This window comes from Crinia signifera, chromosome 1 (assembly GCF_055691185.1).
Source record: "Crinia signifera chromosome 1, ASM5569118v1, whole genome shotgun sequence".
Lineage (NCBI taxonomy): Eukaryota > Metazoa > Chordata > Amphibia > Anura > Myobatrachidae > Crinia > Crinia signifera.
In genome coordinates, this window is record NC_139217.1 from 91,509,569 (window position 1) to 91,534,071 (window position 24,503).

The following is a 24,503-nucleotide window of genomic DNA, read 5'->3' on the forward strand; positions in this document are numbered from 1 at the left end:
TCTGACGCGGCAGGGGACGCTGCCGAGCAGCGTCCCAAGCCTCGCTCTGAGGCTAAGCGTCGGGGCGTTGCTAGGCAACGTCCCCGAGCTTCCGCCCGGCAGCCAGCAATGCGCGCGCCTGACGTCAGTCAGGCGGTGCGGAATTTGAATAAATAGCCGGCGTCTGCTGGGCACAGACGCCGGTTATAGCTTTTGCTGCACTTTGCAGAGTTTGCTCTCCGGTCCCCTGGGTCCTTGGTCCCAGTTTCCTTTCCAGGTCATTCCCTGCCGCAGACTTCCTGGTCTCTCAGCCTGTCAGCTGGTGTCTGCCCTTGGATTCCAGTGTTCCAGCATTCCCTGGACTCCTCAGCTGTTTTCCATCTTCAGCCTGTGAGCCTGCAGTGGACCCACAGCTTCCATCTTAAGTGGGTCACGTAAGTGCTCCAGTGGAGCCCTGGTCTTATCTTTCTTTGGCCCTCCGTGGCCTCGCCCCTCCGTGGGATTTTCCTTGTAATCCTCTTTTGTTTCCTTGTCCCTGTCCTTCGGTGGAATTACCCTGCCCCCTACTGTTGTTAGTGTTCCGGTTAGGCAGGAGTGTCACCATTTATCCGTATCCCTGCTTTGGGAGTCACGGTCCCTTTGGAGTGTTGTTGGGGACTCCCTTATACCCACTGGTGTCTGCGACTAGGTCGCACTCCCCGTCTTGGCCTGGTGCCGGCAGTTAGGGGCCCATTTCCAGTTAGGTCCAGTAGTCAGCTTATCCTCTTGAGTGTTCCCCGTGGCGATCGCTTACCCCTTGTCACCACATAAGACCTGGCTGCATCGGGGTCGGAGCGGGCTTAACTCGCTCCTTCGAACGCGGCGGCCACAGGTGAAGCCTAGCTCCGCAGGGGTTTGCCACCTGCCTCGGGGACTCAACAGAGAGAGTGTAGGACCCGCTGTGGCCGTCCTAACCGGCGGTCCCGGCTGTGGGCTCACGCCTTATCATCTCTCCGTCTGGAACCCGTATTGTCCCTGGTGCCCAAGCCAGGGCAACATAACACCCTGATAAGCAGCAGCTTGTGTTGGGTTATCAGGGCTTATAGGATAACCTCCGGCGAGGCAATTAACCATGATCAATGATCACAGGTAATTGCATAAAACCCTAAGATCAGGTCTGCTTGCAAATATATATATATATATATATATATATATATATATATATATATATATATATACACTGCTCAAAAAAATAAAGGGAACACTTAAACAACACAATGTAACTCCAAGTCAATCACACTTCTGTGAAATCGAACTGTCCACTTAGGAAGCAACACTGTTTCACAATGAATTTCGCATGCTGTTGTGCAAATGGAATAGACAACAGGTGGAAATTATAGGCAATTAGCAAGACATCCCCAATAAAGGAGTTGTTCTGCAGGTGGTGACCACAGTCTACTTCTCAGCTCCTATGTTTTCTGGCTGATGTTTTAGTAACTTACTTTCTGTAATTTATTTTTTTATTTTTTATTGTATTACATTCCCGGTCTATCATTAAGCAAGTCTTTGTTATAAAGAGCTCAGGAAGGAAATTAAACATGTAGGCAGTGGCGTATCTAAGGCTCCGCAGCCCCCGCAATGGCGGGGGGGAGCAGGTGCCCCGGGGGCGCAGATTCACGCTCCAGAGCCAGCAGCAAGAGAGCAGCAGCAGCCAATAAGGATACGCCTCTGGCTGTGTGAGGACGCAGTGACAGGGTCACTGAGCGTCCTCACACAGACAGCCAGAGAGCGCTCCCCCTTCCACCCTGCCCGCTGCCCACCCACCTTGCACGCTGCGCTGCTATCTATTCCGGGCTCCCTGTGGCTTTGTGGCTGACTGCTATATGCTGGCAGACAGAGCGGGCTGGGCAGGGGGCAGCCGGGAGGAATGATGAGTGCTCTCCTGGCTGCTCTGAACGTCTGACACCTGCCCCGCAGCCCCAGCATGTCCTCCGATGTAGAGGTTCAGGGCTGGAGCAGTTGGCAGTGTCAGTGTGTCACAGGCAGCTTCCTGAGTTACAGCTGCTGGGTCCGTGATTATGGAGCCAGCCCCTCCCCCGGGACCTGCCACCAATGAGCAAATTCTTCCCTTCCTGTCCCCTGACCTCCCTTCTGCAGCACTGACTCGTCTCCTCCCAGCCAGCATCAGCCCAGCCTCCGAGTCCTGCAAGGCTCTTCACTTTTAGAATACACTACAGGTAATTGCTTTAGTAGGGGCAAATATACTGTATATGTGGAGTGTCAGTGTGGCAATCATTTGTGTATTGTGTGTGTACAGTACATGGGGGCTGTTTTTTCCTTTATTTTACTTGTTTATGTGAGTGTGTGTTGGGGGGGGGGGGGGTTAAGTGTATATGTATGAATGGATCTGTTATGGAGTCTGACGATTTCTGATATACAGTATATCATCTCTATATCTATATATATCAGATATATTTATATATAGTCCCAAAAGAATGATTTTATCCAAAGTATTCATGCAATCCAGCACCTACAGTTGTACCCACGCGACCTGGGCACACATGGTGGTACATTTACTAAGATGGGCGTGCTATGGATGATGCCCATAGCAACCAAGCAGGTTCTACTACTTATTTATTTAGCACATTCTACAAGATAAAAGCTAGAATCTGATTGGTTGCTATGGGCAACATTCTATCTTCAATAGAACTCACGTCTTAGTAAGTTTACCCCATGGTTTGTTGTGCCGCGTGTGAATCTTAATATACTGGGCTGTGTCTAAACCGAACCTCCCAAGCCCCTAAGCCTGACCATAACCCCTGCCTTGCATGTCCTAAAATCTCCATCCACAGCCTAACCCTAAACGCGCCACAATTTATTTTGGCAGGGGGGAGCAAAATTTCTAGTTACGCCACTGCATGTAGGGATTTAATTCCTACAGTTGGAATTCTATTGAAGATGGGATGTTGCTATGGGCAATCAATCAGATTCTATCAGATTTGTGCTAAATAAATAAATAACAATTGGATTATGATTGGTTACCCATAGCAACATCTCATCTTCAATAGAAGGCCCATCTTAGTAAATAAAACCTGTAGAGTTGGAATCATTTGTACCCTACATATATGCAGGAAAGATTTGTGCATGTATAAATAGTATTTTGTAGGTATATGCTCACTAGGATGCAACCTGCTACCATATGTATCAAGCTTCAAAAAAATTATAACATGGTGAGTGAAAAACAGCCAGCCAATCAGCTCCTACTTATCAGCTTTCTAACATAGCCTGTAACATGGCAGTTAGTAGCTGATTGGCTGGCTGTTTATTCCTCTCCATTTTATCACTTTGATACATCTGGCCCTCAGTGTGAACGGAGCTGGCCCAGCAATATCCCGATAAGCACTACAGTGGAAATGCGTCTCAATCCAGGTCCACCCGGGGTCAGACCTGGGAACAAATTCCCAGGTCCGATCCAGGTCTGTAGTGGAAAAGGGGGTATTATTTACATGATGCCACAAGGGTTCTGCAGCAACTAAGATACATAAACAAATGAGAGAAAAAAGAAAAACAGCAAGACTTTTAGTTTCATCTTTTCTGCATTTTACAGAACGGAAATGTCTAATGGTCAATGTGAATAGACAAGTATGACCGAAGGTTTCTACCAGTGGCGTAACTACTGTAAGGCAGCCCCAGCTTCCTCTTTGAGGAGCAAGCTGCAGCGGGGTCTATGTGGGTGCCGGCACCCGCTCGATGCACAGACATGCTGCTGCCTGCCGCTGCCCACTGGCTGAGCACAGAGCCGGCTATTGGCTACTGTGTACAGGATGGGTGGGCAGATGGGTGTGCTAGGGCGGCCTGGGATGTGTTGGAGCCAAGGGAAGCAGCAGTGTCTGCTGGTGTCTATTCCTCTCTCCTGCTTCAGCTTCTCCGTTATGCGCGTGATGTCATCACGTTGCATGCTGGGGAATCACGCTGGAGAGGGGCACCACAAACCTTTTAGCAGGGGGGAGCAAAATGTATAGTTACGCCACTGGTTTCTGCAAGATTCACCCGGTGTTATTAAGACAACCCTGGCATTCCGTTTAAAGCTTTTTTTATCCTGTTTCCCTGTTTAGTTGAAGTACAGCTCACAGAGGGGATGAAGCGCATGGATATCTCTTCAGGTATATTCAGGCAGCAATAGTACAAGGTGTGTTGTCCAGGGGGTCCACACCAGATGCCCTGCTCCCATATAAGTATACTGAGACCTCAACAGTCCAGCAGCAGCCAGCGCTGCAGACAAAATTCACAATAAAAATGGCCCAGTGGCTAATTTCATTGTGATTTGCAGAGAGATGTCTCCTGAAACAAGGTGCAGGTACCTTGTCCATTGAGACTTGCTCAAAGCCAGGGTGTATTGCACAGTTAGAGAGGATGGGCTGCACATAGGCCCTCTACTCAGCCCCATGGGGTTATAAAGTTGTGGGGCTTGCAAAAAAAAGGAACACCAGACCCAGCAGCATACAAAGTCAGCGCAGAAAAGATAAGTAGCCTCCAAGGCAGATGTCACAGTGAAACGGTGGTGATCGACCTATCCAAGTTGCTAATATATCTGGGGCCAGTCCTGCAGAAAATTTCACATAATGCCTGGAAGTTCATCTTTGTCTGCAATAAAAAAATAACACACTTAAATTAAGGCCCACATACACTAGTCCGATTTGTCTGATTTCCGACGATTCAGGACGAGAAAATGGGCCAAATCACATGTGTCCGATGTGCTGTCCTGCTCGCATCGGACCGGAGTCGTAGGTCAGACCTGCATGCAGATCCGACCTACAGCTCGGATCACCTCCCAGGGGCGAGGAACGGGGTCACATGCAATAAATCCTATGTGAAAGGACCACATGCAATGTATTGCATGCGATCATGCCTTCCGGGAAGGTACTGGGTGGATCAAGGGGATTCGGATTTCCATACACTGCTGCAAAATATTGCAGTTCTGTATGGCCACCTTTACAGACGTGTCCTCACTTTTCAATTACATGGAGGATATCGGAGTGACTCCTGCTAAGCTATCTCCCAATGTACGTAAATAAATATATATATATATATATATATATATATATATATATATATAAAATATGCAATTGGGGTGTGGCGCCTAGAAATAATATACAAAGTCCATATATATGGTGATCCCAATGTACAGTGAAGCAGACCAGAGGGTTTTGTCCAATTTCTTGTTTATTTAATTTCCTTCAAATTTGTCACCGGCAAAACCGTGAGAAATGTCCCAATGCGTTTAGTCTAAATCGACTTCATCAGGGGTAACATCACAAATTCTTTTTTCAAATAGGAGAAAAATTACTCCTCCAATAAGTATCGGGGAGAAGGAACAGTTCTTCTAAACCACTTTTCGCTTTATCTCTATATAGTGGAATAGGAGCGTATAATACGCTTAATAGTATACAAGTGTGTGAACACCAATAAAATTCCCTGTTGGAGATAGAACTCATATAGAGAGGTGCACTATACAGGGAAGGAAAACCTTTTCCTAGAATTTTATTGGTGTTCACACACTTGTATACTATTAAGCGTATTTAGACTAAACGCGTTGGGTCATTTCTCACGGTTTTGCCGGTGACAAATTTGAAGGAAATTAAATAAACAAGAAATTGGACGAAACCCTCTGGTCTGCGGTACTTATGTAATATCTGGGCTCCGGTTTTTCTTATGAGACCGCGTCCGCTCGCCACGCTTCGGGCACGGTGGCTCGCTGCGCTCGCCACACTATATAAAAACAACTCCATGCGTAGTTGGATAGTAGGGGTATGAAAAAATGGGGTGCATTTAACATGGGAGCCCAGATAATACATAAGTACCGAAAGGTCGGCACTCGAAGACTGGTGTAACTTGGTAATTTTATAAAAGCATAAAACAGTGCATCATACTCCAACGTTTCGGGGATACAACCCCATTTTCAAGGTGCAGAAAGTGACAAAAAAACATGTATGGCTCTTGCCTATTAAAGGCAGGAGAGCGGTGAAGTGCGCCCATCACCTCGTGAACCCGGCGCCAGGGTGGAAGCGGTATGTTCATCACTTCCGGTCCGTCTGCCGGGGAGCTGTGTGTGTTGCCTAGGCACCCAAAAAACAAACAAACCACCATATGCTTGTTACAATGTACCGATCAACATGCACTTTGGGTATATTCATGCATTGTACGTTGCCCCTGCCTACCTACAGTATGTTGTTATGCTTTACATAGCAGTGCTTACATGTATATGCTGATATATACATACATATATTTATATTGGTGCTATGTGCAATTATAATGTAGCCTTACAGTAGAAAATAATTCGGCTGAGAGAGGGCACTGTTATCATGCAGTGTAGGGACCTTCTGTATCAGAGAAGCGGTGATGTGGCCTGGAGGCTTACCAAAAATTTGCAAATATATGTAATTAAAATCTCTGAATTACCTACTACCATGTGGTTTTTCAAATCTTCTTGCTAATGCTTGGTGTGCTGGGAGAAAACATGTTTTGTGAGTCTTCCTAGTCTAGAACAACCCCATTAACTTCAGCACCTGAGTGGCATTAGTAATGTTATTGAGCAGATTTGAATTTGTTTCTATTACTAGATGTCCATACACCATATGGCGCAAGATGTCTGACGCTAGTGATACGCTCCAAGAGGAGAAGCTTACGTTATTTTTTATAAATTTAGCATCTTAGCCACATCACAGACACAACAAACGCCCGGTACCAGAGACATTAGCCTATGACGCATAAATGTACACAAATTGGTATTACACACGTGCTGCCAGTCACAGATGAAGCATAATAGATAAGTTGGTGCCGCTTGCATTGGAGCCCTTATCACGCAGAGTCAAAAGTATTTAGACACAGATGTACAAGTTTTGCACACTAAATTGATCATAACAAAGCCCCCCCATACATTAGGCCGAGTTGCCAAGATAGGCCTGCTGCTGATTGGCTGAGAGTGCTCTCTCTCAGTCAATCAGCGGCGAGGCAGCGAAGCTCAGTTCCTGAACCTCTAATTAAATAAGACATCATCAAAAACTTCTGGGTCAAAATGTACTTTCCATAAGCTAAGTTTAATATTAAAGTCACCTTTGAGTTCATTTGTTTGTAAATACACTATAGATGCATCTTTCTCTCTCTATTTCTCTTTGTTTCATCGATCCAACCCCAGACCCGGAGTTCCTGGACGAACCACACGGTTTTACCCCCTCACCGGCCGCACGCCCTATTCTATGTTCTGGGGATATCCGATTCCCCCAAACAGCGAGGTTCAACCCTATTGCAATGAGCCCGCTGCATATAGCCGTGATCCTCGGCAAGTGCAGGGGGGTGGGTTGAATACTGAGGGCGAGCTATGACGACGAGCAATAGGCACTGCTCGCCATCATAGCTTGCATCTTTGGCATTGAATATACCCCCCTTAGATTTGCCTCTTTTACTTCACTGTCAAACTAATTTTACACCTTTTTTGTGGGTGACCTTTAAGATTCAAAAATTACAAAAATGTCAAAATAACAATCAATGAGCAATCATCAGACTTCAACAAAGGTAGCTGGTTATACATACATAAACATGGGAAAGTGATTGAAGGGTTTAATATTCAGACCTGTAATTCACTTTTAATTGAATACTTTATATTAATGCATTGCTGCCAAATTATACAACATAGAGAAAGAGTAATCTGCTGAGCCAAACTATAGCAATCTGGTAACCTTTAAAAAATTGGCATTCAAAGTCTAATGCTTGATCCTGAACAACACTTTCCTAATATAGGATCATAACCACAGCCCTGATCCTCCTCTGGGGTTGGCAGGAATAAATTGTAACTTCACAGAGATTCCTACCTCCACACTTCTGGCTGCACTGGTACCGTTCATCAAACCACACCACACTTCCCCAGACAGAAAATTACATGCCCTTGTTATTCTTTGTCGAACTAATATTAACTTTCTGATGTGTATGGAAAATACACCGGTTGGACTGTAAAATAATGCTAAGGCTCAATGGTTAATGCATTCCTAGAATAAAAAGATGATTTAGAGAACGGGTAGTCAATTGGTGGACCTACAGGTGCTGTGAAACTACACATCCCAGCATGCCCTGTCACAGTTTTGATTAGGGATGGCCATAGATAATTGATGAGTCACTATCATCGATGGTTCATGATCAATGACAAATGGTTTTGGCATCGATGGTAGAGAGCAGATTGTTTCCCTCCATCAATGGCACAGAATAAACAAATAATGGTACTGATTAAGGTATGCGATGGCATGCGATGGACCCGATTTCAGCCTTTTTCTGGGCTGAGTATACAATTTTAAAATTGCGTCACATCGCATGCCATTGCAATGGCATGCGATGCGACGCGATTTCCCATTGAGTCCCATGTTAAATGGAACCTCCAGATTTTTGATTGTATACCCACCCTGATGGGTAATAAAAATGTTAAATGGCCCCACATTGTTAACAGCCCCCCACTATCAACGCCAACCCGAAGCGTGGGGCGGCGGTACGCGTCCTCCGACCTTTTCATACCCCCACTATCCACGTGGAGTTGATTCTATAAAGTGTGGCGAGTGCAGCGAGCCACCGAGCCCGAAGCGTGGCGAGCGGACGTGCATTGCTTCACAGGTATACGCGTGCGCTCGCCACGCTTCGGGCTCGGTGGCTCGCTGTGCTCGCCACACTTTATGAAATCAACTCCACGTCGACGTGGATAGTGAGGGTATGAAAAGGTCGGAGGACGTGGGCTCGCTGCGCTCGCCACGCTTCGGGTTGGTGTTCATAGTGGGGTGGCGTTAACAATGGGGGGGCATTTCACATACTCTTGACCCATGATGGTGGGTATACAATTAAAAATCGGGTCTGGGGGGGCATTTAACATGGTAATAAGGCATCTGGGTGCCTGCACAATTACAAATCAGGTGAAATCGCGTCGCATCGCATGCTATGCGATGCAACGCGATTTTTCATTGTACAATGCCCTGCGATGGAAATCGTGGGCGCCATGATAATACACAAGTACCCAAATTATTATTATTATTTTTGCATGGTGCTGGGACACAGAGCATAACTCCGCCCCAACGTCCACTGGCCAATCACTGAAAGAACAGGGATGACCATCACCAGGTTTAACCATTGATGGTATTCCACTGCATTGTTGGTAACAGCCTATGATCATTTACAGCTTTGCCCTTGATCCCTAGTATTAATCATGCAAAAATAATGGCAATGCATACTGGGATGTATAGTTACACAGCAGTTGGAGCTCCACAAGTTGTCTACCTCTGATTTATTAAATGAATTTTCATCGAATACATTTCTCAGACAGTCACAGAATCCTGTTATAATACAACTAGAAACGGGACGTATTTTCATCACTAGCGGTTGCTCTTTCATCTATGGAAACACAATGAGTGGCAGATACAGTTTCTCTTCCATAACAGCAGGGAAAAGGCTAAATGACATTAATTTGAACCTGAATAAATGACCTCCAGTCGACATATTATTTTCTATTAGTATAATGTGGGAAGATAAAAAAAAATGTGAGTTGGTAATTTAATGCAAGTCCTAAGTTTGTCTGGGAGATAAATCAATTTGTCACTGTACCCAATGCCAGAAACCCGATAGTCAACTAATATACTTAGAGGGTCAGTAACCCAATAAGTGTTCACACAATGCTGCACTGTAACAGTTCACGTAATTAAGAACTCAGTAGCTATAGTTTAAAAGACTTAGCTAGATGTCAGCCACAATAACATGCAGTATAATTTGTCTTGCTATTTAGGCTCTTTAAAAAGGAGAAACCCCATCTGGACAGTGCAGTGATTAGAACCACTGTACCTATCCTACATTAAGGGGCAAACAAGACAAGAACAGGCTATCTGTAGATGGAGGCTCTGTGGAAGTACAAGGGCTGTGCCATGCCCTAAAACACATTGGGGTTTATTTACTGAGATGGGTGTTCTATGGGATGTTGCTCATAGTACCAATCAGATCTTGGGCGGGATGTATTAAGCGGAAAATGCGGTAAACCCCCCCCCCCACCACCACCGTTTTACCGCATTTTCCTATGTATTAAAACCCGGCCGCACCGATACCTCATAGTAGGGTATCACCACCTTTTTGTAGCGATACCCTATAGAAGCCTATGGGCTTCTTTTCGACGCCCGCCGCCTCACCGACCCCCCTCTCCCCGTCTCTCCAGCTTACCTTCTTGCAGGTCGTCCTGGACCCCATTAGGTAAACCCCTTAACCCCCTAGCAAGGCAGTCGGATGTCCTTCCAGCTGCAGGGGGGAGGAGGAAGCGCCGGGGACAGCCTGCTTAGCTGTCCCCGGCGTGAGGGGAGCAGTAGGCGACTGGGAGGTGACGGAGATGCCCCGCACACCACAGTACAGGTATCGCGGGGGGCCTCCATCACCGCACAGCGATGCCAGTCGCATATGTTAGTACATATGCGCTGACATCGCGGCGGACGGCGAATGGCGGCAAGGTATATTAATAAATCCCGCCCCTTATCTATTATCTTTTAGAAGGCATAACTTCCAACTTTTGTAACTCAAGAATTGGGACCTACTGGACCAAAGGCGTGGCTGACCCATTAGGTGGGTGGCCGTGTCTACATGTAGGGGCATGGCAAAGCACAGCATGCCCAGAGCTTCCCTAGCAGCTGAGCAGCCCCTGCCCTCCCTCTCTCCTCCCTGGGCATCTCTTCAGCGATCCGCTGAGGAGCAGCGGTGATCTCCCTGAAATGGAGACGAGCAGGGTTCCGCCGAGTGCAGTGGCGTAAAAGAAAATTTCACCCCCCCCCGCCGGGACAATATCGCCGCCCTCCCCCCGTTAAAAGACAAGACCCCCCGGGGAGCTGGCAGGGGGGTCCGTGCGGCGCGGGGGTACCTGTGTTCAGGGAGAGCCTGGAGGTCCCTGCGGCGCTGATTACGATGTTGCCGGGGTCCCTGCACTCCTGCAGTGAAGTGGAAATACTGCGCTACCTCAGTGCAGCGGCGATGGAAGCACTTCTGACTCTGAAAACACTGGGCGCATGCTGATTGGCTGAATCTCACGCACGGACCCCCCTGCCAGCTCCCCGCTGCACCCACAAGCAGTGGGGAGCTGGCAAAGAAACAACAGTGCCGGCAGACCCCGGCGCCTCCCCGCCACCGCGGGGGCTGCGGCCCTATAGCTACGCCACTGGCCGAGTGGCTGGGCGTCCCACTCTGAAGAAGTCCCGCTCAGCCAGAGCTCGCCAGCAGGGACATTCTGGCGAGTGCGGGAGCTGAAAGAGAGGGGCGCCATCTGTATTTGGTGACATGCCGATTGAGGGAAGACCATTGCCATCCAACAAAGCCCAATTAGGTGTTGTTGAGAGGCAACATAACTCAGAAGGGTTAAAGGGTTGATGTATGAAGCAGTGAAAAAAACCTGTGAGCAATAATGTTTTGTAGAAGGGTTTGCTGTTCAGAAAATGAGTGTATTCAGCCTGTTGTACACCTCCACTGGCATCAGGGGTATGGATCATCGGACAGAAAAGTATTAGATCGACAGTCATTAGGTCGACATGACTGAAGGTTGACATGGGGTTAGGTCGACATGGTCATTAGGTCGACATAAGCATTAGGTCGACATGGGGAAGGTTGACAGTCATAAGGTTGATGTGGGTTTTTCACTAAAAAAGTGCACCCTGTCCCCTTGCATGGCTCGCTCACATTATTGCATTATTGTGCTCTCGTCCTAGTGTATGGTAGGGCATGAAATACCGCCTGTCCGCACATGTAGGCTAAAAAAAAGCGGAAAAGCCCATGTCGACCTTTTGACTGTCGACCTTTCCCATATCGACCTAATGCTTGTGTCGACTTATTGACCCTGTCGACCTAGCCCCATGTCCATTTTCATGCATGTCGACCTTCTGTCCTAATGCTTGTCGACCTAATGCTTGTCGACCTAGTGACTGTATACCGGCATCACTGCTTCACACATCTACACCTTAATGTGGGAATATTTATTTGTTGTCCACTAGGGAATGACTCATACAGAATACCGGTGACATGGTTGGAATGGAAAAGCTAAAAGAACTCACTCTGGGAATGAATATAGTCCCTCATTCTTGTTGGCTCAGTCCCCAGCGCGTTTGCGCAGGGGACCGATGTTGAAGCACTGCGCATGCGCATGTGCAGGGCTTCTGTGCAGATGCCTTCGGAGACTTGCATAGTCTCTGTGGCACGGGCGGTTGGCGGTGGGCAGGAGGTGTTCGCATGCATCCTGGGCATACCCACCAAAACGCTGGGTAGGCCCAGGAAAATGCTGGGCGTCCCCATGCGAATGTAGGCAGGAGGCTGACGTCTCAGGAGGTTGGTATTTCACTGCTTAGCAGGAGGTCAGCCGCCTGCCCAGTTTTTGGACCAGTACGCCACAAGTCTATACCAGCCCAGACTAACTTAGATTTGCGAGCACTGTAGAAATCATTCGATGGTCGGCAACCATCCAATGATTTTGGTCCCGCATGCTACCCTTCAAAAGGATGTTTATGCAAAACATCCATTCGCAGTGCGGCGGGGAAATTCGATTGCCACAGGGGACGGGCATTTGTATGCCCGACGGGCGGCGTTACATGGCTCGCTAAGCAGCGAAATACCGCTGTTTAGCAAGTCAACCAGAATCAAGCCCATAGTGTGTATGGACTATATATGTATAGAGAGAAGCCGGGGAATGCAATAGATTCTGGGGTATTGATGCAGTGGGCAACCCCAACTTATGATGGGGTTGCGCAGTAGAAGCATGTGGGCTTCGTTTGCCTTTCCCCCCTGATAAGGATCCAGTTGGATCCATCTCAACATCCCTATGGCAAGCGTGTCAGCCTAGGCATGCACAGATAGGACTACAGCTCATAAACCCAAAAGTCACAAAGGACAGGTCTTACCGCAAGAGTTTTTCATTGCATTTCTGTTCTTTATTATTTAGACCCTTACCTCTCACCCCACCCTTGAATTCATTAGTCACATTCTAAGTGGCATATTGTGGCTCAATAGAAGAACCACCTACCGATCTCCATATCTGCCATGGTCAATGCTGCTTGGCCTATTTATAGGGTTGAAAAAATACTATTACTATTTTATGTGATAACCCCTCCAAATGTATTAAGATCTGTTCGCCATGGACTGACCACTTTCATGTTAACTATCCATCATTTTTATGTTTCCTTCTTGTAGATGGTAGACGTTGACCACTCTACTATGAACTCTAATGTAACCTCTCCCACCCCCCTTTTCTCCCTCGTTTTATTATTACTTCTATTTCCTTTTCTCCTATTATAATTTTATAATTCTATATCAGGATTTTTTTTTATTGATTTGTTGGTTATATTCATTTTGAACGTAATCCTGTATTGTATTGTCCATTTACTTATACTACAATATACTTGTCTAATCTATTTCTCTTCATATTGTAATTTTTGATAAAAATCTGTCTGTTTTGGTATGTATCAAAAATGAAATAAATTTTCAAAAAAAAAAAATCTTCATGCATACGGCATTATTAAACTATATACATGCGGCAAGTGTCAAGATACATTGCATACAAAAGGAAATGCTTGATGCATCTCACCCACAGGGAGGAAGAGCAGCAGCCATGCAACAGTCAGAGTGAAGGGGGCAGCCATACACATAGTCAAGGTTAAAGAGAGCAGCAGCCATGCTTACAGCCTGGGGAAAAGGAGGATAGCAGCCATGGACATTGTCAGGGAGCAGGATGGAGAGCAGCAGCCATGTGGACACAGTCAAGGGGGAGTGTAGCATCCTTGCAAGCAGTAAGAGGTGGGAGAAGCAGCCATGAAAAAGTTGGGAGCAAGGGCGTAACTACCATAGCTGAAAGGGGTGCAGCTGCTATGGGGCCCTGAGCTGAAGGGGGTCCATCTTTGCTGTCTAACTAGTATGTTTTACATACATTTATCACCATCAGTTGCTAAATAGGGGGCCATTACAAACTTTGGCTATGGGGCCTACTAATATCTAGGTACGCCTCTGGTTGGGGTGGTGTGGCAGTAGCCATGCAGCAGTCAGTTAGTAGGGAGATCAGCAGCCATGCACATGATAGGGGCAAGGAAGGGGGAATCAGCCATGGACAGTGCAGTACAGAGCAGCAGCCATGCACACAGTCGGGGGGGGGGGGGGAGCAGCAGCAATGCGCACAGTCGGGGAAGGTGGGAGCAAGAAGTCTCCTTTCAATGTGGCCAATCCACCTTTTATCATTGGCATGGTTCCCAAAAGTCTTAAGCCAGTAGTTGAAGCAGCCTCACAGGCTTCTGCCACTCTGTAATAGTGGGAAACAGCTAATTTCACTTCACTGCAGGCGTACTGGGCAGTTACCGAGGAGAATCTGAAGAAAACTTAAAGGGACAAAAAAAAAATTAAGAATTGATTATATACATCCTATGTTCTACAACGATTGGTCCAGGTGCTGAGAGCGCTGTTTTAGAAGAATATCATATCACGTTGGCCAGGCAAGCTTTATAGTATTGCATATTACTTAATCAAATATATTCATGTTTCTGTACATACATAATGTGAATTGCTGTGCACTCAGAAGTTCCATGACAGTGCAGTTGATTTATTGATTTAGCAGCCAGTCATTGCTTTTAACTTATTGATTTCTTTTATTCACCACAGACTACCAATGAATTAGATTATGAGCTCAGTTTTAAATTTCAGCCATAAATAACCCTCAGCTGTGCTTTAGCTCCTTTATTCTCCAGTATATGAATATAGAAATTCAGCTAAAGGTACATTTTACAAGATCTCGTAAACTAGCCCAGGGTCCTGGCTGCTGAATGACTATTTGCGCTATGCTTATTCTACTTTCACGGAATGGCTGGGCAGGGACTGGCTGGTAACTTTCAGCCTGGGGGAGGGGCAAATGCAAGTACTATAAGTGGCCATGACTTCTTTACTGGCACACTTCTCCTGCAGATATGTGAAATACTATAAGCAGCAATGGTTTTCATTTTGTGATGAATGATTTTCCTTCGCCATACAATAGTATAGTGATGGCAAAATGCTTAAATGTTTGCAAATACTGCAGAGAAAGGCTTTTTGTGTGTGTGTGTGTGTCACATAGCACTGGATATAGGACATTTGACACTTATGACCTCCACATTCCACTATTACAGTATGCCATCATACTCCTCCACATGCCACTATTACATGCTTGCTTATCCTCCCAGAATTGTCGGTAGGCTCCCAAAAATCGTCTCCCCCTCCCGGCCCCCCAGCAAGGTTGGCAATCCTCTCACATTGCACAGGAAGCCCCCGCAGCCCCCTTCCATGCTGTACAAAATGCCGGTTTTCGCGGGTCCGCGGTGAGGCGGGGCTAAAATGACCGAATCGCATCATTTTAGCCCCTCCCCTAATTCTCAGACCCACAAATTTTGTTGTTTGACGGCCATGGGGGTGGGGCTTGATGACATCTGTTCCGCCCCACCCACACTGACATACTAATATCGGGTTTCCTCTCCGGGCTTCTCCCGGAGAGGAGTACACAAAAGTCGGCAAGTATGCCATACAGACTACTCTACACACCACTATTATGCCATTGGACTCCTCCAAGCGCTGCTGTTATGCCATCAGACTGATCAGCATGCCACTATGATGCTATCAGACCCTTCCACATGCCGACGCTCACACACAGATGCTGACACTGACACATTTATGGTAAAACACTGACACATAGACAGCTACTGATACACTGATGCTGACACACTGAAATACACTGACACATAGACTGAAATACACTGATGCTGACATACAGATACTGACACACAGATGCTAACAGATTAACGCTCAAACACACCAACAGATAACACACAGTTGCTGACACACTGACAAATGTTGGCATGCTGACACACGAAACAGACATTGACACACAGTCACATTGATACACTATAACACATGGACACTGATGCGTATACATCAACAGATGAGACAGCCATCGGGTAGGAGAGTGTGTGTGTGTGGGGAGTAGCAGGGGTGGTAGATGCAGTGCGCACACACATAGGGTAGAAGACGTAGGGAGTAGGCCAAAGTCGCTGAGTGGGATAGCTGGGGGTGTTAGACGCACACGCAGGGTAAAAAGAAGATGCAGGGGTTAGATCACAGCTGCTGGGTGGGAGAGTGACTTTACATTGGAAATATAAAACTAATTCTTACTGTGGTAGCAGCTCCCGGAGGGATCAGCCAAGTATGACTATGCTGTGTGCACATGTTGCCTATACTGGGCAGATACAGTATTTTGATACTCATCCTAACAGGCATGAAGTAAGGGAGGAGTCACCTATTTTCAAATCTGAGCTATCTGACCCAAAGTTAGCTTTTCCATCACTGGCAATGGCACTGAGAAGGAGGGAGGAAGCAGGAACTAATTACCTGTGCCCAGAGTATAGCTATAGTTCCTGTAAGACCATAACAATCTTCTTGATATCTTCAGGAAGAGGGTGTCCATACATTGAAAGCAACGCCTCTTAGTGAGCCACATAATATTTTAGTTTGCACTATTATCATTATTCCCCATGCTGGGTCCTCTATGCTGTTGTTAACATAAATTTGTACATATGTGCCTGTTTAGATAGATAGAAAGTGGGTGCCGGATGACTGCCCGACAGGGGGATCCGGCCGGTCAGTATCCCGATATCGGAATCCTGACTGCCAGTGCTCCGACAGGGGGGAATCCTGACTGAGAGGGGCTATTCTCCCTTTTGGGGGTCCAGTAAAAGGCTTCTTTGCACTCGCCCCACTGCTGGAGCTCTGGCAGTCTGGATTCTGATGTTGGAATACTGACCATCGGGATCCCCCCTGTTGGACCCGCATACCGCACCCATAGAAAGCAGTGGCATCACTGGGGAATGGGGGGGGGGGGTGGTTGTAAAGTGTATTCTCTACAGTGCATTGCTGTGGTTTATCTGGTAAATTACAATGCATGCACTAGCAGTTTATACTATACCTTACTGTGCTCTCTAATGGTTAGCCAAACTTCTGTGGCAGCTGGACATACCCTTTTTGGAGACTGGCCACACCCCTAGGTGGGCCCCTATAACTATAACGTAATTCCTAGTGGGCCCTCCATGTCTCAGTCCAACACTGGTTTGCTGCTCCACATTCTCCTGTGGGGGTGGGGGGGGGGATAAATCATTCATTGCCCCTATCACAGTGAATCCGCCTGGGACTTGCAGTACGATACGGAATGTCCTATCACAATGTACGGTGGTTTCTATGACTATGGGAAGGCAGGTTTGTTGGTTACTCACCTACTTCTATAAATATTTTTTTAGAAAAAGATTTAAAAAAAAAGAAAACACATAGAGGGGGATTTACTAATGTGTGAGTTCTATTTCATTTGGGATGTTGCTATGGGCAAACCACCAGCTTCTATCTAGTATCTTCTAGAATAGTGATGGCTAACTTTGACACTCCAGCTGTTGTTGATCTACACATCCCAGCATGCCCTGCATTAGTTTTAGCATGGCCAAATAGCAAAACTGTAGCAGAGAAGGCTGGAATGTGTAGTTCAACAACATCTGGAGTGTCAAGGTTAGCCATCAAGGTTCTAGAAGGTGCTAAATAAATAAGAAGTCAATTCTGATTGGTTGCCCATAGCAACCTCCCATGTGAAATAGTAATACATTAAAGGAGAAGTTCTATCATTCAAGTCTTTGATGTTAGGGGAGCGAAGAGAGTAGATATATAATATATGGGATCTGTTATGTGGAATGGTTACAATTGTATTTTTAGATAAGGCCTTACCGTAATTATGAAGAATAATATGTGAACATAATTTAATATATATATATATACTGTATTTTGTTGTCTTCCTGCTTTCTGTTACTTTCAGGATAATGGAGCCTCAAGTCAGAGATCTCTTATCTCATGAGTACAAACAGAGACATTCTATGTGACATTACACCACTGGCCTGAAAATGACGATAAGTAACCCATGCACTTATTTGTTAATGACAATCGATCAATTACGTACAGTAGGTATTACCTATAAAGTGCAAACATTTCTCCAATATTAAAGGTAATATACAGTAGAATCATTTACAGATTGATTGGTGCCAGTGCAGCCAGTCTGTAAAGGCAGGTGTCTACCGTCATTTCTACAGTGCGGTCGTAATTATATTGCGATCGCAGCACAGGATAGGCCTTATCATGCCGAGTGACCTTGCCATGTGCCCAGCATGCGACAGCATACAATTCCAATTGCGACTGCTACTGAGTTAACCCCTTTGTCATCATCTCTGCATATAGAAAAATCTCAGTGATCAGAAACATTTTATGAGGGTTGCTTTAGAACTCTCCAAATGTGCTACGTCCTCCTCCACTCTCCTATGAGATCTACCCTTGATCCTATTCTCCTGCTGATTCCAATCCCAGTTTCTCATTTACAAAGCCCTCACCCATTCCTCTCCCATTTATATATCTGAGCTCATCTCCCTTTACACCCCACACCTGCCCTTCACTCCACAAATGATTAATTTCTCCCATTCTTGTCTCCAAGAGTTTGGCCGCCTACCTCTGGAATTCTGTACCTCTCCGCTCAAACTCTCCAACTCTCTACAGAACTTTCAACAGGGTCTCAATAGCAACTTTTTCATCAAACCAGTCATCTCTTATCCTATTCCTCCGTTACATCCTCCCTTCTACCCCAGTCTTCAGGCAGGTTGGCCCTGAGGAAGCTTAACTGCGAAGCGCGTGCCGGCTAGCGGTGCGCAGGCAGTTCTGATTTGCTGTTTTATTATTTTTCATATTGTGCATTTTGATTTATGTATTAGCAGTGTACGTAGACTCCATAGTCCTTTTTAGGACTTCTACCCACTGATGTGCTCATTATAGAGTTACCCCTACTGGGTCTCTACTATCTGATATAGAGTTAATCTCCTGGTGGTATATATGCCTATACGGCAACTATTGGGCGATCAAATTACCCCAGAGTTTTCTCTATTTGATATCACCAGCCGGTCCCTCGCTGACTCATTTGGTGTCGAGATCTCTCCAAAATTTGTATGGAGTAGATACACTTTTATTTGAGTCAGTGCGATTACAGCTACAGTAGTGCCTGTGATTAGAATAAACACGGCATTTATATAAAAATTAGCACATCGTGCTGAGGATCAGGTAGCGGGAGTCATTTATGTATAGGGTACTTACCCGGATTGTGTCAGTATAAACACACACTATTATCTACGTCGACAGCTATTCGGTAGAATCTACCTGTTGCACTACCTATACCAGACTTAATAAAGATTGTCAGCAAACACCTGCCTGCCACCCCCAATTTTATGTGTGTATCCCTACCCTGTCTTTGTTATATGGTTTTAAATTTTCGCAGCCTTTTATAGAATAAACAATTAAAAGTTATATTTTAAGAATATTACTCTTTTCAGGTGCACCTAACCAAAAGGACATTCTTTTCTCTCTTTCTTTTTGCATGTCCATTAACTATGTCCTTAGGTAGCACACCCCGTCGATACATATGCCATATTGTTACATAGGGGTCCTCTCTATACTTAATCTTGTGCGATCACCCCACAACCCTCCCTCGTCCCTTCTACCCCATATGTGTCACTCCTGTCTGTCTGTCTTCTCGCCTTCAGAATGGAAGTTTCCCCTCATGTGCTTTTCCTCTATTAAACCATTTTCTACTACCTACAACAGCAGCCAGACCTGATTTCTGCCACCCTGATGACTACTTAAAAGTCTTGTCCCCTGTTGTAGCAATGTTCATACTGTATACCATGTACTTGTCCTACATTGTCTTGTACTGTAAGTCCTTTTCTTTTCTTTCTCATTATTTATGTGCTGCGGAACCCTTGTGACATCATATAAAAAAAAATGGTACTACTACTACTACTACTACTACTACTACTACTAATAATAATAATAATAATAATAATAATAATAACATACCAGTTGGGCTGTAAGTGGCTGTATGAGAACTCACTATACCTAATTAGAAACTTGTGACAATACAAAGACCATGACCCTAACTCAGACAACACTATACCCTGGTCAGGCCTTCATACAGCTGTATACCATGACTGTGCCCGGAATACAGTATCTGAACTACAAGCAGATAGATTTCATGGTTCCCACTGTGATATGACTGCCTATGACGGCTGTACCACAGATTGCTTTGCTGTTAATTGTGGACCGACAGGGCTTCCGGAGCCCTGTCGGTCAGAGTAAAAGTGTGGTGATGAGTCAATTTGCAGCTGCAGCCAAAGGTCAAAGTTGGAGTGTAGCCGCGGCTTCTTCAGCAGTTTACACGCTAGATCACAAGGGCCAATTTGCTGTATAAGGCCTGCGGCACTTGGTGATAGAGCGGCCCCGGGGTCACATGGCACCCCCAGCCCACCACTGCCTGTAGTTACATTAATGTGGAATCTGATGATGAAAACTGAGGAAACAGTGATTGCAAATATGGATAAAGAAGACAATGTGGATTTTTGCATTGCCAAAGGCAGTTTAGATACCACTGGGGAGTCTATAGATTACTTGATGATACCAAAAGCAAAACAAATGTCACTACCAAGTCTGACAATCAGTGCGGCAAGGCAATAAAATTGCGTGCTCGCTGGCAAAATGTGCATAGCCTCATATGTATAGCAATGCGGCTGGCACTCCGCTCCAGACAGGTCTCAGGCCCAGTGCCTTCGGTAGTGGTACAGTATGAGCTGCCCAATGAATATTTGTAGGGAAACCGTGGCACTCAGGACTTATAGAATGAACAAACGACACATAGTAGTAATATGTAGAGGCATAAACTTGCGAGTAGTGGACGTGGTCTCATCACCCAGGCCAGGGGCTGGCTGGCAACTTTTAGCCTAGGGGGCAAGTCCAGAGCACTGGCCCATACCCCCCATCATTCTGGAAAGCTGAATGCTGCCGGTGGCGCGCAGAAAAATTAGGCGTGTGGCCTATCATAAGGGGGCGTGGCCTGTACCTTGATTGTATTGTGTACCTGCAGATTGCACATTGTGATGCTAATTACACAGTATGCCGCACACCTTGATGCCCATTGCACCCCATACTGGGATGGCAATTACCCAATGCTCCCCACACCGTAATGCCCATTACGCCCCATACCATGATGCCCATTACACCGCACAATGTGATGTCCACAGTGCCAGATTTGCCCCCACAGTGCCAGATATTCCGCCACAGTGCCAAATACACATATGCCCCCACAGTGCCAGATATGCCCCCACAGTGCCAGAGACACATATGCCCCCACAGTGCCAGAGACACATATGCCCCCACAGTGCCAGAGACACATATGCCCCCACAGTGCCAGAGACACATATGCCCCCACAGTGCCAGAGACACATATGCCCCCACAGTGCCAGAGACACATATGCCCCCACAGTGCCAGATATTCCCCCCACAGTGCCAGATACACATATGCCCCCACAGTGCCAGATATGCCCCCACAGTGCCAGAGACACATATGCCCCACAGTGCCAGATATGCCCCCACAGTGCCAGATACACATATGCCCCCACAGTGCCAGATATTCCCCCACAGTGCCAGATACACATATGCCCCCACAGTGCCAGAGATGCCTCCACAGTGCCAGAGATGCCCCCACAGTGCCAGAGATGCCCCCACAGTGCCAGAGACACATATGCCCCCACAGTGCCAGAGACACATATGCCCCCACAGTGCCAGAGACACATATGCCCCCAGAGATGCCCCCACAGTGCCAGAGACACATATGCCCCCACAGTGCCAGAGACACACATGCCCCCACAGTGCCAGAGGAGACACACATGCCCCCACAGTGCCAGAGACGACACACATGCCCCCACAGTGCCAGAGACGACACACATGCCCCCACAGTGCCAGAGACGACACACATGCCCCCACAGTGCCAGAGGAGACACACATGCCCCCACAGTGCCAGAGAAGACACACATGCCCCCACAGTGCCATAGGAGACACACATGCCCCCACAGTGCCAGAGGAGACACACATGCCCCCACCAGCAACTCACCATTGTTGCTGGGCTGGGGGGTCCAGGACAGACAGCCCTCCTGCTCCCCCGGGCCGCTTAGCCAGTCACTGGCTGCTGGCCGCGCTGGATCACCATCCACCTCCTCCAGGCCACCCTCCTGCGCTGGCCGCGGCTTCCAGAGCACAGGAAGATGGCCGCCGGCCTCCTGTACTGAGGACATGTCTTCAGTGCAGGTGGCCGGCGGCCATTTTCCTGTAGCCGCGCTGCCGCGGCCGTGTTCTGGAAGCCGCAGCCAGCGCAGGATGGCTGCCTGCCTGTGCCTGGAGGAGGTGGATGGTGGATGGTGACCAGTGTGGCCTGCAGCCAGTGACTGACTAAGCGGCCCGGAGGGCACATGGCACCCTGCCCCCCGGCCCAGCCCGCCCCTGACCCAGGCCCTTGTGTTTGTCCCTTAAAGGGTCCGGGAGAAGTTTGGATGCAAATGCATTTTTATCATTTGCATGCATGGTAAATACAGGCTGCTTTTGTATGTAGCTCACAAATGCTTGACAGCTTTATTTTTACACTGCAGTTTAGATTTCAGTCTGGATACACCCCTCTGTACTTAAATCTCTGGACAGAGGACGTGGCCAGCAGCTCTCAGACCATTGGCCATGCCCCCAACTGTGATGAAATAAAGGCATGGCTTCGTGATTGCAGATATTCCTGTGAACATGCGCCCCCCGTTCCCGAGACCAGGCCCCTTTTTCAGGAGAGCACGGTGGTGCAGTATGATAGAGACCCGCCCCTGGATAGGACAAAGTTGGGTGGTTTGCATTGAATATCTGATCTATAAAGTTCCCTAGCCAGAGATACACTCTTGTCTGCAGTAGTTGCTCTTTTTGCTTTGTTCCAAGTTTAGAATCAGCCCCTCTAAGGACAAGGAGGTGTAAGCGCAACATGAATCCAAAGCTCCATAGATGGATGAATAAGAAATCTTTGGGCATGCAAAAGAATGGGGGCTATTCAGACCTGATCGCAAGGCTGCTAAATTGCAGAGCCTTGTCAAACATTTGCAGAAAGAAACCATTGGGTGCTTACACCCAATGCTTTCTCTACAATCACCTTTGAATCACCCCCAGAGTTGCCAATTTGCAGCCAAAGAAAATGACATCTATGTCTGGACTTTATAATAAAAGCCTACTTTCAATCATGTTCTTTGCATCTTATATAATATAAATTACATTTCAATAACCCTTGGCTTTCTTAAATTGCAAGCATGGGTATATGCTTACAATTTAAGAAATCCAGGAGTTATTGAAATGTAATTTGTATTGATATGTGGCGGAGCAGAAGTACCATGCGTTCCAGGTATCTGGAGCTCATGACTACTTCCGGTCGCCTAAATGAGTAGAGGCAAAGAGAAGAACAAAGTACTCTCCTTTGTTTGGGGGCACACTTGAAAGGAAAAATTATGTTTGAAGTATGTAAAGGTTACGTGTTTAAAATATAACTTTTATAAGAATATCTTTAAAAAGAACTGACAGACAACACAGAACATGAAAAAAGGGGGGTGCATCAACGATTGAACTCAATGGAGAGCTGGTAAAAATAGGTATGCACCCTGCTATCACAATTAATGAATAACTAATTGTGTGGAAGCAGGACCTTAAAATATGATCCAGTCATATTGTATAAATATGTGATAGCTAAACAACACTTTTAAATTTTCAAAAAGCTAGCAAACTGTAATGCTTTTATTGCCCGGTCACAACATACAAATAGATTGATATCCTACGCATTTTTTTCAAAATTTAGTAATCCTAAAATTGTATGTAATAGGTACTGTAAGTGCAATTTTGGCCTAGGATATGGAGATCAGCGCTCCTCAATACATTCAGGTAAAGTCAGCAGTAGCCAATATTGGATAAACCGAAACAGCGGGAAAAAAAGGTCACAGTTGTGAAACGTAGTTATATAAAGAAAGCACAGGTTTATACCACAGATTAACAGGATGTTCCTGGTCCAAAAGTATTGCCATGGGTGGGTTGTGCTGATTGACCTATCCATACAGATTTAGTAAGGAAGAATAAGTAGAAGATGTTAGGACCCTGGGAGTATCCACGAACCAACACCCTGACACGTGCGGTGCTAGGCTTCACCTATAATAGCCGCGTTTGAAGGAGCTGGCTCCAACCCCGATGCCACCAAGTCTTATAGGAGACAACGCGTCTGCCAAGGCAGAGGGACGGCAAGGGGAAAGCTACCTAAGTCCACACATAGGACGGGGAACCCCCAGAGGCCCCAGGAGAGCAACAATGCTCAAAAGATGACACACAACGAATAAACAAATGCACTGGTGAATATGGTGGAACAACTATATAGTGTGGGCACAACAATGCACAGTGGTGGAATATAGAAATAACAATACTGCAAAGTTCAAGGGTAAACTTGCAGGGTGAATCCCTGACTTATCTGCAGTGATGCTGGAGCAAGCTGGAGAGACTCAAACAGCAGGAACTGACAGGCAGGAGGAGAAGGGAAC

The 24,503-nt window shown here is 46.5% G+C and overlaps 1 long non-coding RNA gene across 1 annotated transcript in view; it reads left to right on the top strand.

Annotated features, from left to right (window-relative positions):
* The first annotated feature begins 2,133 nt into the window (after positions 1 to 2,133).
* LOC146026234 (uncharacterized) overlaps positions 2,134 to 24,503 on the top strand; it is a 484,129-nt gene continuing 461,759 nt past the window's right edge. The window contains exon 1 of the long non-coding RNA XR_014454398.1: positions 2,134 to 2,195. This is a non-coding gene — a long non-coding RNA (uncharacterized LOC146026234). The remainder of the gene's footprint in view (positions 2,196 to 24,503) is intronic.